Source organism: Camelus ferus, chromosome 14, assembly GCF_009834535.1.
Source record: "Camelus ferus isolate YT-003-E chromosome 14, BCGSAC_Cfer_1.0, whole genome shotgun sequence".
Taxonomy (NCBI): domain Eukaryota; kingdom Metazoa; phylum Chordata; class Mammalia; order Artiodactyla; family Camelidae; genus Camelus; species Camelus ferus.
The window spans coordinates 46,863,058-46,884,590 of record NC_045709.1 but is presented as its reverse complement, the minus strand read 5'-3'; the positions used below and the strand labels follow the sequence as shown (position 1 = coordinate 46,884,590).

At 32.9% G+C, this 21,533-nt stretch overlaps 1 non-coding gene across 1 annotated transcript; it reads right to left on the bottom strand.

Annotated features, from left to right (window-relative positions):
• Positions 1-13,076: 13,076 nt before the first annotated feature.
• Positions 13,077-13,182, bottom strand: LOC116668758. The gene has a single exon (XR_004325997.1). It is a non-coding gene; the product is annotated as a U6 spliceosomal RNA (small nuclear RNA).
• Positions 13,183-21,533: the final 8,351 nt, after the last annotated feature.

The following is a 21,533-nucleotide window of genomic DNA, read 5'->3' as shown; positions in this document are numbered from 1 at the left end:
GATGTCTAAAAATTTTAACAATAACTTCAAAGTACAAAATCATGGCAATAAAAGCAAAAAAGCAAATATTAAGTGGTACTGATTTGTTTTCAGATTTATAAGACAAAATATGCCCAAGAAAACTTTAATTATTTTTTCATGAACGAATTAAGTGACTAATTAAATGAAATTATGGAAGAGAGAAGGTATGTATGCATGTTACTTAAGTGTACATCTTCAGATTTGGAACTATTTACAGCTCTTTGCTTTCTTTTTAAATTTTTAATATTTAAGAGATATACAACTTCTGAGGAGTCACTTCTGTATATTTCAATCTTCTGTTACTTAAAAGAATGCTATATGCTGTCATTGAAGTACACATAAGACAGTATTATTTATTGAAACAGCAATAATCATTGATGGATTTGAAAATCATAAAAATCTTTCATCCCAGTTCAGCTGCCTCAATTCATCTATGAGGAAACTGAAAATTAGAAAGATGAATTGACTTGCCTAAGTTTGTATTAGAAAGTTAGCAAAGTCACAACTTTGACTTAAATATGGATAACTCCATTTTATGACCTAATTTTTTTTACAAATATCACCTTGTGAAATTCTTGTTGAAAATATGAACACATGCTTTTCTCCTGAAAACAATGCTGGACATGACAACGTGCCCTATGACCAGTTTACCCAAGCCTCTCTGAGCTATACTATGCTTGTTCAAGAATGATTTCTTCATCTTTAAGGTGGAAGTCCCTTTTGTACAGAAAGGAAAAGACATATATGTTCCCTTCTTTATTTTCTTAGGATTTGTATTATGTATTTGTATTAGCAGGACTCCTTTATTTTGCATCTATTCCTTTAAACACAATGATTGAAGAGTATGGCTTCCTTTCCCCTTTTTGGCCATACTTCCTCTTATATTTTTGTTTCCCTCTCTCTAGGCTGTCAGGGACTTCATAGGCTTTCTTTAAGCCCTTGTTTATAACTATTTTCCTTTCTGTCAATTACATCAAGAATGATTTTTAAAGAAAGTTGGCTAAACTGACAGAGAAATGAATTTAATACCTTGTTCCCACATTATTCCAATATTCGTTTACAAGATATGTATTGAATTAAAAAGTGGGTATAATTCCAAAGAAGCTCCTTCTATATATTGTGATTAAAAATATATCACAAATAGAAAGATTCTGGCTTTTCAACTGCAGAATTATTTTCAATGGACAGGTTTATCATAAATCGCCTATAAAATACTGGCTATTTCTTTAGTTCCAATAATGCTTGGCACTTAACATCCCAACTGAGGTCCTGGTTAGGATGAACAACACTCTAGTCGGAATTCAAGACTCTTGTATTGTTCTAGGGTAGTGATTTCTTTGCAGGGGAGCTGGAATGCTCCAGTAAGACTCTTTAAAATTAGTAAATGACCTGGTCTGTTTGCTTGAAGCCAAAGACTGTTTCCAGTTGATAAGTTTGATTGCTGCTCTTTTAGTCAATGCAAAAGCCCTGAAGGGGAATTGCTGTTGTCTCTTTTTTAGACCCTAAGCCTGTTCTGCAAAGCTCTGAGAAGACCAAACAAATTAAAAGACTTGTGGAGTGATTTTAAAGTGAAAGCAAAATGGTCTAGGGTAACATAAATAATGCATTACGTAACCAGGGGGAAAAATGATGAACTCAGTCAAGCTGTATGAAAAATATAAAAGTATTCCTCAGAAGCAATCAACTTGAGCTAAATATATGAAAATATAGATGACAATTGCTACAGCACATTAAATTGTTTTATTGCTCTGACTCTAAAATTTTGTAATGACATTCTTATTTTTCATAAATAAAGATAAAAAAAATCACACCTATTTTTGCTCAGTTGAACAATCCTTTTAAACTTGTCATGCAGAATTTGATCATTTTATACTAGGAATGATGTTACTGCAACATGGCATTCCAAGTCATCTGCAATTATGTGAATTATTCCAGTGGCATTTAAGATAGAAACAGCTATTTGTAAGACTGATGAATAATAAGTAAACAGTTGTTTTCTCATTACTTTAAATTATAAGTTTTTAAATATTCAGAACTATGTTTATCAAATAAAGCAGAGAAATGAAGGTTATAGCAACATTTAAAACTCACCTAAACAGGCTATGAGTTTTAATATATAAAATTATTTCAACTTTTATAGATACCTGTTAGAATAAATATCATAAAGTATACTTTTTCAAACACGTTGTTTTACTAAGCTGTTCATTTTTAGAAATCTGAGGCAAGAATGGCAGTAATATTAGCCTATTTCCCACATATTCTATAAAAAGGTTTCCAATTTAGAGATTCCTTTTCTCTCCAAGACATTTTATAATACAAAAAGTAACAAGTATGTCTTCACAAAATTAACTGAGTGGTATGTAGATACATTCTGGAAAGAAGTGGAATTTGAAGGACTGGGGAGACATTATTTGAGCTCCTAATGGAAACAAAGAAAGGAAATGGAAAGAGGAACTGGAGTTGATTTTCTGGAGTAATTGATGGGAGAAGGAAACTGTATGAATGTAACAGAGAAAGAATGCAACCAAATTGTTCTTTATCTCTGAATGAAGGAGAGGGTAATGAATGAAAGCACAGATATAAACAACAGCTGAAAAGTTGGCTAAGATGAAAGCATATTGGAGCTTGAATATCAAAAAGGCTGTAATGAGAAAAAAGATCTTTTATTTCAGTAATTGCTTCCATGGGAAGCAACTGCCTTCACAAGAATGTTGCAGCTTGAAGAGGGAGGCAGTGATTATCAGGTTTCATGAGTCACGTACATTTTTGTTATCTTTGTCAAATAAATATATTAATATACTTGTGTTTTAATGGTGATAATATTTTGAAAATGACTAATAAGCTTTTATTTGTTGCCTTTTTAAGCACAGGATATACACACGAATTTGCTAAGGATATTTATATGACTGTATGGAAATTAGCATTGGCTTCAAAAGGAAATGAAAGGTAAGTCTAAGATAACACTCTTCTGGTATGTAAAATGGGCTTACAGAGCAGGATATTAGCATTTAGTATTTAGTAAATAGTTCATTTTTTCATCTTCCAGATTGTTTTTCTCCATTCAAGTAAATCAAGGTTCGAAACAGGAGGGCTCATTTCATAGTGTTCCTGCATCCTGGAGAAAAATCTCTTACATCTATGACAGTTCTTCATATGTTACATCAAAGATGTATAAGAAATAGGAGATCTGAAAGAAAAACTCCCATATTTTGGGAGCAAGAGGATCATGGGAAGGAGGGCAAAGCAATCAAATGGGAAAGATGTTCCTCTTTTTGAGATTTGACCAACTGATGTGGAAGTGCTTTAGTAAGTGAGGTTATCACTGGGGGCAGCCTAGGGCTCTGTGGCTTATACTGGACTCTGCAGAGAGGCTGCTGTGCTGGCTATTCCATGCTAATTTGAGTTTGGGTCATAGCAAAGTCCATCTGATGGTGAAACATGCTAAGGCAAAGGGAAGTCTCTGAGGTTTTATATCTGCCTTTACTTCTCTATGATGGCTGGATCCAGATATTTCTGGGAATCTGCACAGGGAGTTTGCCTTAGGAAAGCTAGAAATGTGTGTGCTGTCATGTCTCTGCAGAGCGGACTGCCAGAGCCATTCCAAAAGGGTATCCAGACCCCACAGAGGCACATAGCATTGACAGGAGCAAGGGATAGCCAGTCAGCCAGGGAGCAAAGAGAACCATGTGCTAATGTTCCAGGCAAGAGGGATTCAGAGAACAAGTAGTTTTAATGTGGTTAAAACACAGCATCCCAAATGACAGAATTCTTGGTGCCTAAAAACGTTCCACATTACTTCTTCTAAATATGCAGGCATATTCTTAAATGACGAAGCAGCAGTCATAAAAAGTTGCCAGACTGATCAATTTTACCCAAGAGGAACACAAATTCATGTGTGAAAGATAGAACAAGACTGAATTTTAAACCAGATGTTGTGTGTATGTTAGAACGTGTGTTCATGAAAAAGCTTCATGTAGCTCAGTAACAGTTACAATTTCTATATATAAAACTTGTAATATGAGATAAAATTTGTGTTTCTGCTATATGTGCATAATGGTTTTCAAGATATGAGTGGAGAGGGCATTAACTGAGTGAGTATAATAGATAATCCCAGATCTAACACATAGTTAGGAAATAAGTTCTAGATCTTTAAGTCGGCAATGGGAAGGATAGACTTTACAATATAAGAAGAGAATCCTCAAATGTTAAGTGATGTATATGGTTATAATACCATAAATTTTCTTCGACAACAAATCATAATTTATAGATCTTTGAGGTTATTTTTTCCAGATTTTGATTTACATTATTTTCAAATACATTTTCTTCTTCTCTTACAATCCTTTCACACTTTTATGCCCATGATCTGATACTCTGTTGTCTATTGCTAAACTATATTTAATATCTGTTACACAATATATGCCATATCCTAAGGTGTTTTGCCAGGCTTTTCAACTGTGTTGTGTTTCTCAAAGTGTCTTGGTAAAAAGACAGGTTCCTTGGTGAACCCCAGATGTAATGAATTATACTAACAGGGGAAGAGGTCAGATATCTGTTTTATTATTTCATATTTATTATTATTTTTATAAATAAATACCCCTTGTGATTCTTATCATTAGATAAATTTGGGACATTCTCAACTAAAAGAAAACTGCAAGATGTTTTCTTCTAGGAGGTCCATAGTGTCTTGTGTTATGTTTAAGTCTTTAATCCATTTTGAGTTTATTCATGTGTATGGTGTGAGGGAGTGTTCTAACTTCATTGATTTACATGTGGCTGTCCAACTTTCCCGACACTAGTTGCAGAAGAGGCTATCTTTCCCCCATTGTATATTCTTGCCTCTTTTGTGAAGATTAATTGACTGTAGGTATGTGGGTTTATTTCTGGGCTCTTTATTCTGATCCATTGATCTGTATGTCTGTTTTTGTGCCAACAAAATGATTGATAATTGCAGCTCAAAACATTCTCTGACATAAATCTTCCCAATGTTCTCCTAGGGCAGTCTACCAAGGCAACAGATATAAAAGCAAAAACAAACAAATGGGACCGAATTAAATTTAGAAGTTTTTGCACAGCAAAGGAAACTATAAACAAAATAAAAAGACAACCCCTACCTACAAATGGGGGAAATATTTGCAAATGATGCAACTGACAAGGGCTTAATTTCTGGAATATACAAACAGCTCATACAACTCAATAACAAAAAAATAAACAACCCAATCAAAAAATGGGCAGAAGACAAGCATTTCCCCAATGGCTACCAGACACATGACAAAATGCTCAATATCACTAACTATTTGAGAAATGCAAATCAAAACTACAACAAAGTATCACTTCACACTGGTCAGAATGGCCATTATTAAAAAGTCTACAAACAATAAATGTTGGAGAGGGTGTGGAGAAAAGGGAACCCTCCTACACTGTTGGTGGGAATGTAGTTTGGTGCAGCCATTATGGAAAACAGAATGAATATTCCTCAAAAAACTAAAAAATAGACTTACCATATTATCAGTCCCATTCCTGGGCATATATCTGGAGGGAATTTTACTTTGAAAAGAGACATGCACCCCAATGTTCATAGCAGCACTATTTACAATAGCCAAGGCAGGGGAGCAACCTAAACATCCACTGACAGATGACTGGATAAAGAAAATGTAGTACATATATACCATGGAATATTACTCAGCCACAAAAAAGAATGAAACAATGCCATTTGCAGCAACACGTATGAACCTGGAGATCGTCGTTCTAAGTGAAATAAGCCAGAAACAGAAAGGAAAATTCCATATGATATGACTTATATGCGGAATCTAAAAAAATAAGACAAATGAACTGATTTACAAAACAGAAACAGACTCACAGACATAGAAAACAAACTTGTGGTTACCGGGGGAAAAAGTGAGCAGATAAACTGGGAGTTCGAAATTTGCTGATACTACTCTTTATAAAATAGATAAACCACAAGGTCCTACCATATAGCACAGGGAACTATATTCAATACCTTGTAATAGCCTATAATGAAAAAGAATATATATAAAACTTAATCACTAAGCTGTACACCAGAAATTAACACAACATTGTAAACCGACTATACTTCAATAAAAATGAATAAATAAAATTTAAAAAAGAAAACTGCAAGAGAAATATATCAATTAATTTCTTCCTAAGCATCCCTCTGATCAATGTCAGCACTTTTAACATGAAAGCTTTTAAAACAATTGTTAATTTATCTGGATAAAGAGAGGAGTGATATTAGCTGCTTACATTCCGTAAGGCCCCCTCATAGAGTGCATGGGACTGGTGATGCGTGGTGGTTACTGGCTTTAGACTAAGCTTGATGGTTTGGGAGCCAAACTGTTATCAATTTAGAGGTTGAAAAATGTTGACAGTCAGCCGCTGAGAAAAATTCCAAAGTGCCTTGAAAAGTATCAGGTATCCTTCTAGTGAGGCCAGTCTGTGTTAATCTTCAGGTCCCTTGCCCTTTCGTGAGAAATATGTGTGATGTCTGTAAGCACTGATTCATCCTGCTGCTTTAAGGCTCATGCACTGATCTCATAAACATCATAAATATGCTTAGGGAGCTGGAGGTATATTTCAGAGAATTGCTATATAATATATAAATCTACCCTGAACTTGATTATGTAATGTCTTTTGGAATACAGGCACTGAGACTTGGAGGTGAAGTTATCTTACAAAAGGACCTCATTGCATCTGTAACCAGACTACTTTAGATAGAATCCAATGATTTATATTTTATTCTGAAATTCACTTTAAGGAAAAGCATCCATTACCAGGCCTCCAGTAAGTTTCTCAACACTTTTTAACTTTACCACATAATCTTTTTGTTTTTAGTTAATATTCTAAGCATTCACCATGCCATTTAAGTTAATGATGATTGAATAAAATAATTAACACTTTACCCTAGTTTACATGGACTAAATTTTCTACTCTGATTATGCTCACTCCTGGAAGAATGGAGAAACTACAGCAGTAGTAGAGGAGAAGAGTGTACAGCTCCATGCTGTTTATACACTGGTACCCTATCTAAGGGAGATCATAAATTCTTTTCTTATATGCAAGCCTTCATGACAGGTAAAACTATGTTTCTACTACTTAAGAAATTTCAACTTTCAGAAAAAGTTTAGAAGCCAGAATATCATGTTTTGGACCCTCTATTTAAATTGGAAGTTTAAGGAAGAATGTTCTTTTATGTCATAGATCATTTTATGTTTTGTGATTATGTTGTCTACTCCTTAGTTTATATAATAATATAAATAAGATAATACTGAATCATTCACAAAAGAATATAACTAACACTTGATATAGTGCTTACTCTGTACAGACAGCATTTTCTCTATATTCCTTAACACTGTAGTTTCACAAAAAAGTTGTGCCATTATTACCACTGTCTCAAAACCTCTGTGATATCTATTCTATGCCATCACCAAAAACACAATGTTGAAAACTGGGGAATTAATCAGATTGCCACTGTCTTCTTCACTGTACCATCTAAAGATGCCTTGAGCCCACCATCTAAAATTCTTGACTCGCTGCCCTGTGAACTCAGAAACTGGGTTTATAGTCTTCTCTAATCATTCATATTGGCTCTTCTTTTTATTTCCCTAGTGATCTCCTTCATTAAATGCCTGATTGTTTGCAATGTCTAGAAAATATCCTTTACTACCAAGCTTCATCAGATGGTTCAAGTAGCTCCTCACAATAGAAATCTGAAAAGCTACACCAATACGCTTTCCAAATTGTTCAGTGGGAAACTTGGTTTCCCTTGAATGAAAGGAGGTCCAAGGTGACAATTTTCTCTGTCAGTTCTATTGAGACAGGAAGAGGGCAGGGCACAGCCATTCAAGGAATGCTACAGCAATTAACATCAAAATGGTGAAAGATTCAACCCCCAGTAGGCCTTGAGGCTCAAGATGGTGGGAGATTTAAATTCTAGCAGATCTTGAGCTTCATTATACACTCTTTGTAATATATTAGCATGGCGAGTAACGTGCCCACAGGCACCATGGCAGTCTCAAGGCTAGCCACAAAAGATCAGAGTGGGAAATGGCCAACTTCCTGGGAATCCCAGCCCCCTCCCCAGGCTACTTAGACAGGTTTTTCCACTTATTAGCATATGAAGCCACTGAGCCCATAAAAACTGGCAACACTGCCTCGCAGCTACAGGCCTCTCTCTCTCCCTCTTCGGAGAAGGCCTACACTCTGTCTATGGAGTGTGTACCTACTTTTAATCTGAGCACCTAACCCCTACACCTCATGGGCTTTCTCTTTCCTTTCAATGTATCCCTCTCAATAAATCTACCTTTACTCAAGTGTGGCTCGCTCTTGAATTCTTTCCTGAGTGAAGCCAAGGACACACACTTGGCGGGGCAGTCCCAGGGGCTCAACTGAAGCCTGGGACACTCCTCATGCTCCACATCCATTTTTCCTGAGTCACTATGATAAGAAAAGCCCTCCCTTTAAGCTTAGCAACCCTATCAGTTTGTGCATGGATCACACAATGATCTTAACGTTAGTAATGGTTTGAGTATCAAGTTACATCCATTTGTTTAGACATGTTTTTTATACATAATATGTATTCACCAGTTTTAGAACAGTAAATAAAAAATTACAGTTTTAAATTGTTTATAAGAAGAAAAGTATCTTTCCAATGTTCACAGCAACAAAGCTTCTTGTTTTAAGTAAAAAATAATCAAGGTGCATCTCATGTTTAGTAATCTTCCTTGGGTAAAGAAAAATATTTAATGTTATACAACAATTTCAGATGTTAAAAGAAAAAGAAATACCTTTCAAGTCTTATTTTGATGTAAATATCTCAGAAACTAATTCCTCACACAAAATAATTATTGTATGAGCATACTTTTGGAAGGATACACTTAGATTTGCCCCTTTAAAACTACTGAATATCTTCATATTGTTTATTCAGATGTGAAGCATTACTTGTCTAACTAATGATGTATGTATAAAACTTGAGAAGTCCTAACCCACTAACTTACTCTGTACATGATTATCTTTATCCCCATCCTCATTCCTTCTAGTAATTAAATCTAATCTTAACCTTTTTCTCCCCAAACTATGTATTACTAATTGGCTGCTCATCAAAAAATTTTCTATACCTGCACAATTATACGGACTTACCAAAGTTTGAAGTTTCTGATCTGGAGGAATATTTTCATTTACCTCAGAAGAGTTTTGAGTTGATATATTCTATGTTCTATGAATGTGTTTAATGAATACACTAATGTAACAAGAGTGATTATGTCAGAACACCTTGGTCCTATCTCAAGTTATTTCCTGATCAAATAATACATTCTCTCTGTATCTCCAATACTGCAGCCACATAAACAACCTTATATAGCACTGTATTTTCTAATTGAAAGGAAAAAGAGTTGGGTGATTTTAATTCAGTAACTTATGATTATACCTGTGGATGTTTAAAAATCATTCCTATGCTCATACTTAATAATTGGGTCCTGTAATAGTAAATCTTTCCATAGGAGAGTGACAAAGGATCAAGGTAGCAGGTGTGAGCTTCTTTCAATTTGGATTTGATTGCTACTGAAGCTACTTAAGAATCAAGAAACTGAATTTTATATCTGTGTGCCTTCTGTATATAATGAAGCTAATTATTCTAAAAATAATTGAGCTGACATTTCTGTGGTAATACCATCAAACCTGATTGTCATAATCTTTGAAAAGAGAAGGTTGAAGTTTAAATGATTATTTCTTATTTATAGTACAATAATTTAGCAGAGACTGGAAATTACTTTGTAGGATTAGAATAGATGTTAATCAAAATCCAAACAAGATGTGAGAAAATAATTGGAGTTTAGGGTGCAGGTTTAATTAAAGGGTGCTTAAGAACTTGCATAACCCATTTATTTATGTAGAAAATACACATAATAACCTTTCAGAAATTTTGATAGCAAATGCCTGACATTCAGAAAACTTTGTGGGTATTCCAGACACATTCAACAATCACATAACAAAAACAAAGGTATTAAATTTATTTCTTTGCAAAAGTGGAACATGATAGGAACTAGTATATGCCTGAAGCTAATTATGCAAGTTAAATATGTACAAAGCACAGACTGAAAAGCAGTTTTTCTCAAAGAGTCATCAGTAGATATCTCAATTGTGTTAGCTGGGGCATATTTAAAAGGCCAATTTGAGTTTCATCAGAATACTTACGATTTTATGATTGGAGTCTGGGATCTGGATCTAATTTTTTCAAGGACCCCAGAAGATTCCCATGGACACTAAAAATTAAGAATCACAGATGCAAGAGGTAGCAAAAATTTGAAGTTATCCCTATGAGTCCAAGTTATGTCTGTAACACAGTAGGTATTCAAACTTTGGTAAATTTCTCACTCATAAGTAAAATGGAAACTTACTAATATTAATTTTATCTATCTTAGAGGGATTTCTGAAGAACAGAGAAAATTCATTTAAAAATTTTGCCTGACACACAATAGTATTAGTTTTATGAACAGTTCTCTTAAGATTGAAGATGGGATATAATAAAAATATTTAACAAAGAAAAAGAAAATATTTGTGATATGAGTAACTTCTTCAAAAATCTGGTGTTTGGTGTTATTGCTACTATAATCTTGGAAGTTTTGTTGGTTAAACATTTTCTAACATCTCTACAACATTTTTTCACTGTCACAATTCCAATAACACCTTAATGATTTCGATGAGCCCCGAAATTCTAATTATCCTATATATATGCTCCTCAATAATAAATTATTGATTTGATCATTTTATTGGCCTTTTTCCTGACATCCAGTTTCTAGGCCAGAGCATTTTAACTCACAGTAAGAAATTACTCATTCTCTGGAGCAGTTTTTTTTTTTTAATTCTGTGTATGTAATTTATAAAAGCAAATGTAGATATTATATCAAAAAGCAAACATATATATTTGAATGAAGTATTATTCAGCACATAAAGATAAATTAATAAAGTACAAATCAAGGAGCAAAACTGGACTGAAATCCTAGACAGTAGTCGGAGTATAAGTGGTCAAATTCATATTTTAATTATTATTGATGGAAAGCATTAAAGAATAATACATTTAAGGCATTCTAAAAATTTGCCTATACATTTAACAAGAGCAAATAATTTAACTGATATTAGTGTATATCCAACAATAGGGGAAAGCATGAAATAATTTTAATTGAAATTATCATTTACTTATTGTTATAGCAAAACTTCTGTTACTCTTAAGCCATTGGTTGTGATAGTTGTTTATATTCATTTCTAAATTTATTAATTTAATAACACATCTTTGCAGTCATTTTCTGAGTGCTTTAAATATATTAACTCATTTGGTTCTCAATAAAGTACTTAAATAACAAGAATAATCCCAACACTTATGATCCGTGTTGTAAACTGTGATTTGTCCTTTCAGTTAAGGAAACTACTCATTAGATATGAAACTTTCCTCCTTGATAAAATAAACAATGATATTAATTTCTGTCCTTCAGGAATGATGTTATCACTATTGCTTACCACACCCTTTTCCTACTGTTACTAATGTGTGTACATTGATTTCATCAGAGATGCAAGTTAATTTTGGAAATAATAACAACTTTTTGCATAGGGGGTATGTGAGTCTTCTGTGACAACATAAAAGATATTAATAGTTTGAATCTTACTTGAACTCAGATATACACACACATGTGTGCACAAACACACACACACTTTAACATATATTAAAACAAACTAATAAACTCCGTATTTTTTATATTATAGACAAGAAATTAAGACTTAGAGATATTAAATAACATATTAAGTGACAGAACTATACTTCTAAGTCAAGAATTGTTGATTTAAGTCCTATTTTTCATCTATTACAACACATTTGAAATTTCAATATATTGAAAAAAGACTGAGAATTTTAATTTAATTAGTAATATATAAAAAGCAAAAAATTGAATAAATCCAAACATTTGAAAATTAAGAAACATAGCTTTGGATAATACATGCATCTAAGAATAAAACTCAAGGAAATCTTTAAAAATCCAAAGGTTAACAAAACTACAATATGTTATGAATGTTAACAAAAATACAACTGTTGGGAGATCTCCAGAAAACTTCCCCACAAAGACAGAAGAGGAATAAAACAGTTCTAATATTGAATAAACATTAATCCAAAATGTGATGCTTATTTCAGGTGATTCACTAAAGATATTGCAAAGACAAAGAAATACCATCCCTTTATATAGCGAAGCAAATAAAACCCATTCTATACATATTCTCAAGTAAGAGGGCTTGATAACACTGTCACACATAGTTCATCTTAGATTCACCTGGTGACTAATGTGGTCACCTTTGTTAGTTAATTGGTTTTATCCAAAGGAAAAATAAACCTTTCATGTCTCTATGAAAGGAAATGATTTTGCAACTTGGAGCAAGGTGCCAATCAAAGTCAGGCCGCTACACTCCCACAGACAGTGAGAGATAAGGGTGCTATCTTCTCTAATGATCTTTGTCATTGATTTCTCCTGGTACCTTTTTCATGTCACATACCATTACATATATATGTATTTATATATAAAATGTAAAAATACATATAATGTAAAAAGCACATTATATATGGCAATAAACTTTATGGAAATGAATTTAATAACATATTAAATGAACAAATCTTATAAGAAATACAACTTAACAGAACTGACCCGAGATACAATATAATTTTTTTCTAATCCTATGTCTATCAAAATATTGAATTCATTTTCAAAATCTTTAAGCTTAAACAAAAGTCCACAACACCAATCTTGCATAATTTTCAAAAAAAGAGGACAAAATATTCTCTGACTGATTTTTTTTTTAGAAATTTGAAGTGTTTATTTCTTTAACTTCAATAAAAATAGACACAAAAATTTTAACACAGTACATGGTAATAGATTTTCATAATTTTTTATTGTGGGAATATTACCATCAGGTAATAAAAATTTAGTCTCTTTTTATTGAAGTAACATGTATTTTTAGTAAATATTTTAGATTAATCTAGAAAAATGAGATTATAGGGCCTAACAAAAAATATGGAATGCTTCACAAATTTGCATGTCATCCTTGTGCAGGGGCTATGCTAATCCTTTCTGTATCGTTCCAATTTTGGTATATGTGCTGCCAAGCGAGCACCCAACTGATTTTATAAAGAAGAAAAATATGGTCAGTTTAAACTGGATGCTGGAAAAGTATTTTTAAAAAGTCAACTACCAAAACTCTGAACAAATTAGAAATAGAGAAGAGCTTCCTCAATAAAGGACAAATACAAAAACAAACAAACAAACAAACAAAAAAACAAAAAAAAAACCCTACGTGTGAACATTGTGCTCCCTACCTGCCATCCTGTAGGAGGGAACTGAAGGCAATTCCTGAAGACTCATTGACACTATATATTGTAAGCGGTGGGAAAACACTACGCTCTCACAGGCACTTATTTCTCTGCAAACCAAGTTTTTGCCTAAAGGTCTGCCAATACTGCTTGTCTATTCACTGTAAAACAATAAAGTATTTCATTCTGCTGTTAGTAACAAAGGGTGTATATTTCTTACATTTTAGGTACAAAATAAAAAAACTGTGTGAACTTTTCAAGTATATTTGGAAATTCAATCTCTCTCTCTATGTAAATTAATTTTATCCACTAGGTTGGGTTAAGAATCTTGGAAAATGCACATATATTAGTAGTATTAAAATATCTAATAGAAGAAAACTTGAGATTCATTATATTAGCACTTGTCTCTGAGAGACTGAATAAACCAATGGACAATGGCCAGACCGCATATGAAAATAGAATTCAGGCACACAAAACTCTGTCCCATATTCTACAACCCAGGAAGCCAAACCACAGCCTCTGCAGCACTGTAGCAACTGGCCCCAAATGGTCAGGACTTAATCATTAACTGCCCACTTTCCTAGCTTTTGTCCTGCTACTTACTTTATTTCCAACTTAGAACCAACCACAGAAAGTCAAATATGCACTAACCACTCACATAGGATGCCTCACTTCCAGCTTATCGCCTATCAGGATCAGGGTATACCTGAAGCCCTTCCCTTTTTCCACTATAAAGCTTTCCCATTCCTCTGCCTGTCTCTGAGTCTCTGGCAAACACAAGTGATGGTGGATTTCTGAGGGCAAACTTATTTCTGAGGGCAAACTCTGCATGAATAGCCTTTGTTTGTTCTCATTTGGGTGGTCTTCATTTATTTCTACATCTCTCAATTGGAGAAAAATAGCCAACCCCATTCTAACCTGGTAAATAAGTTTCAGTGAACCATTTAATTTATTTTCTATTAAAATTAAACATATTAGAAATGATGGGAACAAAAATAGTATAATCAAATCAGTCAATTGGACATGTTTATGAGATTAGTGCAGGATAAGTGGAATTCTTTACAATGATTTGTAGATTTACTCAAATTGGCAGAAAATTTATTTCAATATTAATTAATTATTCATTCAATTACCTCAGCATTAATTTATTCAGATTGACAGAAACTTAATTTCAGCATTTATTTCAGTCTTTATGATGTATGAAAATTCTAAAAATGGTTTCCAGAAATAAATTTTCAATAGTATGATGAGGTTTTAAATTTGTATGCATTACAAATAAAGAAATACTTGTTTCCTTTTTATACGTGCAAGACACCCTCCACTGGATTCCAAAGTATTTTTAATTCTGATTATTATCTTGGTTTCTTTTCTGTCTTATTTAATATTCACATCAATCTTGTTGCCTTGGAGTCCTGTGACTTAGCAAATGCATAGAGACATCGCTTGGGGGAGTTGAGGAACAACAATAAAAAAATCCTCTGATGGGGAATCATCAACTAACAAGAAAAATGTAGGGAGGAGAGTAAAGTAAATTAAGTCCAACAGTTGTGGGGAAGAAATTCAGATTCAGGACAACGGTGCTATTCTACTAGCAAGAGAATATGACTTGCAGAACAAACCTGTATTGTGATATTTTCAGGTGATATCTGGCTTAGAGTAAAATATAAGACTGAAGCTATATCACCTCTTGGACACACTGCTGCGTACTCAAGTTTTCTGGGCATCCAGTTCTATATAAAATTAGTCCCATCTTCAGTTTCCAAAATGATTTTGAGAAGTTGCTGTGACTTCATGAATTTTTAGTCTGAATGGCATCTTTATTGCTCTCTCCCCAATTGTATGACTTGATTTGAGATATCCAATTTTGGAATTATACCATATCCCAAGTTTTCCAAGCCACCTTTTAAACTTTCAAACTATTGACCTTTGACATTTAAACAAAGTTTCCCCTCATGCTTAAAATGGTTTTCTTTATGTTTATTAAAGACTATAGTAGCATCTTTAAATTAACATGATATAATGTATTCTAGAAAATAACTTGTTTCACTTATTGGAAAGTAAAAAAAAAAATCCTCTCCTAAAGCTATGCTTTCAGTGTTATTTTATATGATTTTAAATGAACAGATGCTTTTTCAAACTTAGCTTTTCTGAAGGATAGTCAAAATAAAGTGAATAAGAAACTTTTGGGGATTCAGTTTTCATGAATTAGTTCATTAAACAGACAAAGGCCTTTGTGAAAAACAATCATAGTAAGCAAAATTTATGTCTTATAACGTGAGTCTGGCTTATCCTGAAGAGTGCAGATTTTCCCGAGGGCTCCTTTTAAATGAGAGTAAGTCAGCTAAATGAAAGCAAAACTTAGGAGAAAATGCAATGGTTAGAATTTTCATAATGAACTCCAACTTATTAATTTCCTCTGGATTATGGTCAATATGACTTGCCTGATAACTATTTGTATATAAAGATATCTCTGCGGCCATATGAGGATGATCATAAAAGAGCGTCACCATAACAATCACATATGTTCCACCTATGGTGCCATCTTCTCCCATTTACAAAATCGTGCTTCAATCAGATCCTTTCCTTGTTGCTCTGGGAATGTCTGGACCTTTTTTGGATCAAGTGGTCTGTAATTCTCTTTATACTAATGACAGGTTTTATTTTACTTTTTTTTTAACTACTCAGTCTTGTTTGAGTAAATTACTATATAATGGTCAACGAAAATTAGTAGCTTTGGAGACTAATCCCACTGTAGGAGCATATAGTTCTGCTGATGCCCGCCCTGAGGATGTGCTTCTTTGGAGAGCTAAGCCCTTGGTCTACTTTATGTAGAAGCTGATGTTATCAGTGCCTCTGATGGTGGTGACAGCCTTTTTTAGTTTGTACTTCTTAATAAATGACCACCTTGGTCATTTCTATATCTTCTTTTTCGAAGCACTTCTTAAATTCTGAAATTGAGTTTTCTGTCATTTTACTATTGCCTTGTAGGAATTCATGCTGTATTCTGGTTAGGAGCACCTTTTTAGTTACATTGTGACAAATAGCTTCTTTCCTCTTTGCCTTGTTTTTTAATTCATTTCTGTCTTTTAAGAAGTTGTCTGTTTTATTGTAGTCAATTACCAATCTTTTTCTTAATGTTTATAAGTTTTTAAGTTTTAGTTTTTTTCTGCTCTAAGTTTATGAAGATATTCTCTAATCTGAAAGATTTATGGGCTTATGTTTCACATTCAGACATACAACATCAACATCAAAATGATAATAATTCATATGAATGATATGAGGAAGGTGTCAGTTTCAAGTTTTTATACATGGCTATCTAATTGACCTAGCACCATTTAAAGTGAAGTTATCTTTCCTTGGCTTTACAATATTACCTTTGCATTACACTAAATGGGTTTCTTTCTGAACTATCCTGATCAATGGTCTCCTTGCCTATCTTTTAGGAAATAAAACAGTTCTTCACTAGCGCCAGTTAATAATAACTCGTTATGTCTAGTAGAGTTAGTATCCTTCTTTGTTCATCTTTAAATCTCTTTATTGTTCTTGATTCTTTGAGTTTTCATGTACATTTTAGAAAAAACTTGTCAATTTACTGAAAAAAAGAAAAAATTCCTATAGTTTTCACTGGGCTTACCTTGAATTTATTATAGATCAATTTAGAAAAATGCATATTTTAAGCATTTGAAGTCCTCCAATTCAAGAAAAAATATATATATATATCTCCATTTGCTAATATCCTTTTTGATTTTATTCAAAATACAGATTTCTTACACATATTTTTAGATCAATTCTTAGCTATATGACAGCTTTTAATTTTATTGTTACATTTTATTTATTTTTTAACTGGTTCCATTTAAATAAATACAATTGATTTTTGCATACTACAATTGTATATTGATTTTAATCTATTGATCTTACATCCAGGTACATTACTAAATTTACTTATTAAATTTGATAATTTATTTGTAGACATTTTTGACATGGCACATGTACAATTAAGTCATCTGTAAATAATTAAAGCTGTATTTATTCTTAATTCTTATACTATTAATATTCATGTCTTGTTTATTGGCTAAGACTTTCAATAAAATATTGATAGTGAAAATTAACAATCTTTTCTATATTCTGACTCAGAAAAAATGAGTTCAACATTTCAGACTAACTATAATGTTTATTAAAAATTTATGTACATGCTTTTTATTTGAATATATAATTTCTATAATAAAATTTCTAATTATTTCAATCACAAGTGAATGTTGACTATGATCAATGCCTTATCTGTACTGCATAAGATACAATATCTGTATTGCCTACTTGCCATGATTGTTTCTTTTCTCTTCTTATTTTGTTAATATATTTACTGATTATTTTAGGCCCTTTCAGTGAAGTGCACAAATCCTAGATCAGCAACTCAATGAAATATCCATACACATAACAAGCCTATATAACCAGTGTGCAGATTAAGGACTGCACTAAACTTCTCTGCCCTCTAATGCCTCCTCCCAGTGACTAACTAAACTATTTGAACTTCTAACTGCCTGTATTAATTTTGTCTATTTTTAACGTTACATAAACTGAAGTTTATTTATGTATATTTTGTATCTACCTTTTTCATTCCAAATTATTTTCTGAGATTTCTTTCCATTCGTTCATGTAATTACAATTTGTACCATCGATTTCAGAAGTATTTTATGTGTGAATCTTTTCTACTATGGTGATCATTTAAGCAGTTTCCAGTCTGGGAACTATTATAAATTGTACTGTTACTATACACAGTCCTGGGTGGCATGACTAGTTGGCCTTGTCCTGCTATTTATAATTCTGATGATGAGAGTCTTATTGAATGGCAGTCCATGTCTTTCAGATGCAGAGTGGACAACGGGGTAGAATATTCAAAGGAAAACTCTCCAGAAGACATGATGATGCAGAAGTAAAGGGTATGTATTGTTTATGGGCAATTCTATGTGTTTACCTTGGGGCAGATTTTGATTCAGACTATATTTTCAGGGAAGTTTACTTAGAAAATAACATTGGAAAATAGAGGTGACGTCTTCCCCTGTGGTAGAAGGAGGTTTTGTTTTTCATCCAGGCTAATAAAGATTATATTTTCCTTTAGAGCAAGAGGTGACAGGTTTGCTTGCAACTTCTTTTTAAGAGTAGGGGTTTTCTAATCAAGATATTCTTTAGCTGTGAAACAACTCCAGCATATACTTTGCTCCACTTCCGCACCATATGCATGAAATTTGTAATGTATCAGGAGTATATTGGATGTGAGCATAAAGCTTATGCTATCTGATGTGCTCTTTTATAAAGTTCATTGTTTCAGAGTGAAGAATCTTATGCTTTCTGGATACATCTATAAAAATGAATTGAAATCGAAGCAGACTAATTTACGTAGCTTGCAAGTAAGGTATAATCTCAAATCTTTCACAATTTTTAACATATATCTCTTTTATTCTGAATATTTATTTATTTTTCTAGTTTACCTTCTAGTTTAATAATCCTCTTTTCACCAGTATCTAATCTGATCTTCAATGAATTTACTGAGTTTTTAACTCCATTTATTATAATAAGTCTTAGTTTCAATTACAAATTTTATTATAAATTCTGGTTCCTGCTAAAAATTTTTTTTTTTTTTTTTGGTCTTTTAGCTTCTTAAGCATACTAATCTTCACTTACTTTAAAGTCTGTGACTGATAACTGATAACTCCATTATCTGTATCCTCTATGGCTTGGTGCTTTTGGCCAGTTGCTTCTCTTGGTTTTCATTCACATTTTGTTCCTCATATGCCTGGTTAATTTTGCTTGAGTGCTTAATATATTACATTATACTTTATTAAAATAATTTGAGACTCTGGATTATATAATCTTCCTGAAAGAATTTAATCTTTGCTTCTGGCAATGTTATCAGGTTGAGATGATCTGAAATTGATTTCAGTTTTAGTAAAGTATTTCTTTCCAGTTCACTGTATTCCTTTTTGTAGTTGTTTGATAGCTCATTCCAAATTTTACGGATTTTTTTCAAGGTAGCCTTGAACTCCAAGCTTCTTTCCCTAGGTCCATGAGTCTGGGGAAAGGTTTCCTTAGCTTCCCAACCTCACAGCTTCTACTTCCAAATCACTGCATTTTTCTAAAAAAGAAAAGCTTACAAATATCTTCTCTCCTTGCCCAGACCCTGCTTTCCCACTTACTCACTGCCTTGTTCTTCTCTGATGCATTTTTACTTAGTTCATTAAGTACTTGTTCTCACTGAGAAGTTATTTCACACCATCTAGTCCATCATTACTGAAAGCAGAAATTTCCCAACCTTTTTTTGACCCAACTTATTTACCACATCTAACTATTCTCTAAAAATAAAATATTTCCTAGTATATCCTCAGTCCATAAATCACCTATATCTCTTTTGGTTCTGCCTCATCTGTCCTAAAGTAGTATTTAATCATGTTTGCATTCTAACATATACAGTATTTATTTTAAAGCAGGGAATGCTACTTTATACCAATTTCTAAATACTATATGTATATATTATATATATATATAAATATCATTTAGCTCTAAATATGGTATATACTTGAGAGGAGACCTTAAAATAACAGCAGAAAAATTACACTATAAATCTTTGCCCAAGACTATGAAAAATTATCATGGTATTTTACCAAGAAAATTAAGCACTGGGAAAGAGAAAAACAAATGTATTTCAGGGATCAGAAAAAAAAATGCTCTGAGCTAACACTTTCTAGAGATCCAGTATATCATAGTGGTTAATTGTTTAAACTATAGACTTATAGAAGAAAAGGAACATAAATGGAATTTGACCTGAAGCTAACACACATTTGGCTCATTAAAATCCTAAACTCATCTAATTGTAATATTAGAAAATTTGAGGTGTAAAATTATTAAAGATATCATCAGGAATTGTTATAATGTCCTTATCACCCCATTGATTCCCTGTTCTGAGGAGTAAAGGATTTATAGTAATGTAAGCACTTCCTCTGAAGCCCCCTCTCACTATCAAAATAGTTCATCAAAAGCAATTACATATCCTTGTCTGAATCATAGGAATTTAGAGGCTTTTAATATATGAGGATGATGATTGCTATTGCAAGCCAGCTTAAATCATTTTGATCTGAACTGAAATCTAAGAAGTCTTGGAGGATAATAGTGCATTAACTCATAATTATAGCATGTTCTGTTCTAGAGAAGGCCTTTCTGGAGCAAATCCATTCATTCTCTATCAATTTACATCCCACTGTTGATATAGTAATGTTCCCTTTATCCTCATAAACACAGAATATCACAATCTGTTTATTTTAACCTAGCAAGTACACCAATGTACCTTAACATCTTTTCCCAGGGCTAGGTCATTTCAAACTTGGTATCACTTCTTTGTTTTCAGGGATCTTTAGTGTCTCCTCATCTCACAGGGTATCAACACATAGACTCACTGTATTGATAACATCATGCTGATAGGACTGTAGAGTTCAAATTAATAAATAATTTAAATGACTTGGTAATGCATTTGTCAGAGAGGGGAAAATGTATTCCACAAAATATATTGAACTTCCATTCAAGGAAGATTATGTGATTCCTCCATATCAGAGAATAAATTGCTACACCTTTTGCTCATTACTGCTAAAAGGGAGATACAGAGGTTTGCTTAATCTGTTTATTTTGTGTTCTGAAAGACAGCCAAACTTAAAAAAGACTGACAGCAAGATAGGTTAACCCTTTAATAATAGCTCAGTGAGTCTGTCATTTGGTTCTTTGGTGCAGTAAACGGAGTACCATTCAAGCATAGTGACATTTCAGAATGTTCTACAGAGGCTATAACAATCTACAAGTGGAAACCAAAGTGGAAATTTTTTAGTTTCAAAGGAAGACCATATTATCTTTTGCATGTAACTATGGTTAATTTCAGAAGTAGCTTTTAGATTTGTAATAGGCCATGAAAGAGCCTATTATTGATAGGTGAAACCTTGAAATGTATCCACATTATCATACAATCCTAGATGTCCTCTGTGAATTTCTTTTGCTAAGTTGACAGACTTTTTGGTGCATATTATTCTAAAATAGAACTTGAGGTATAGATGTAATTTTCTGATAGGCACAAGTATGTTGCATGATCAAAACAGGTTATTAACCTTCCTATCATGAT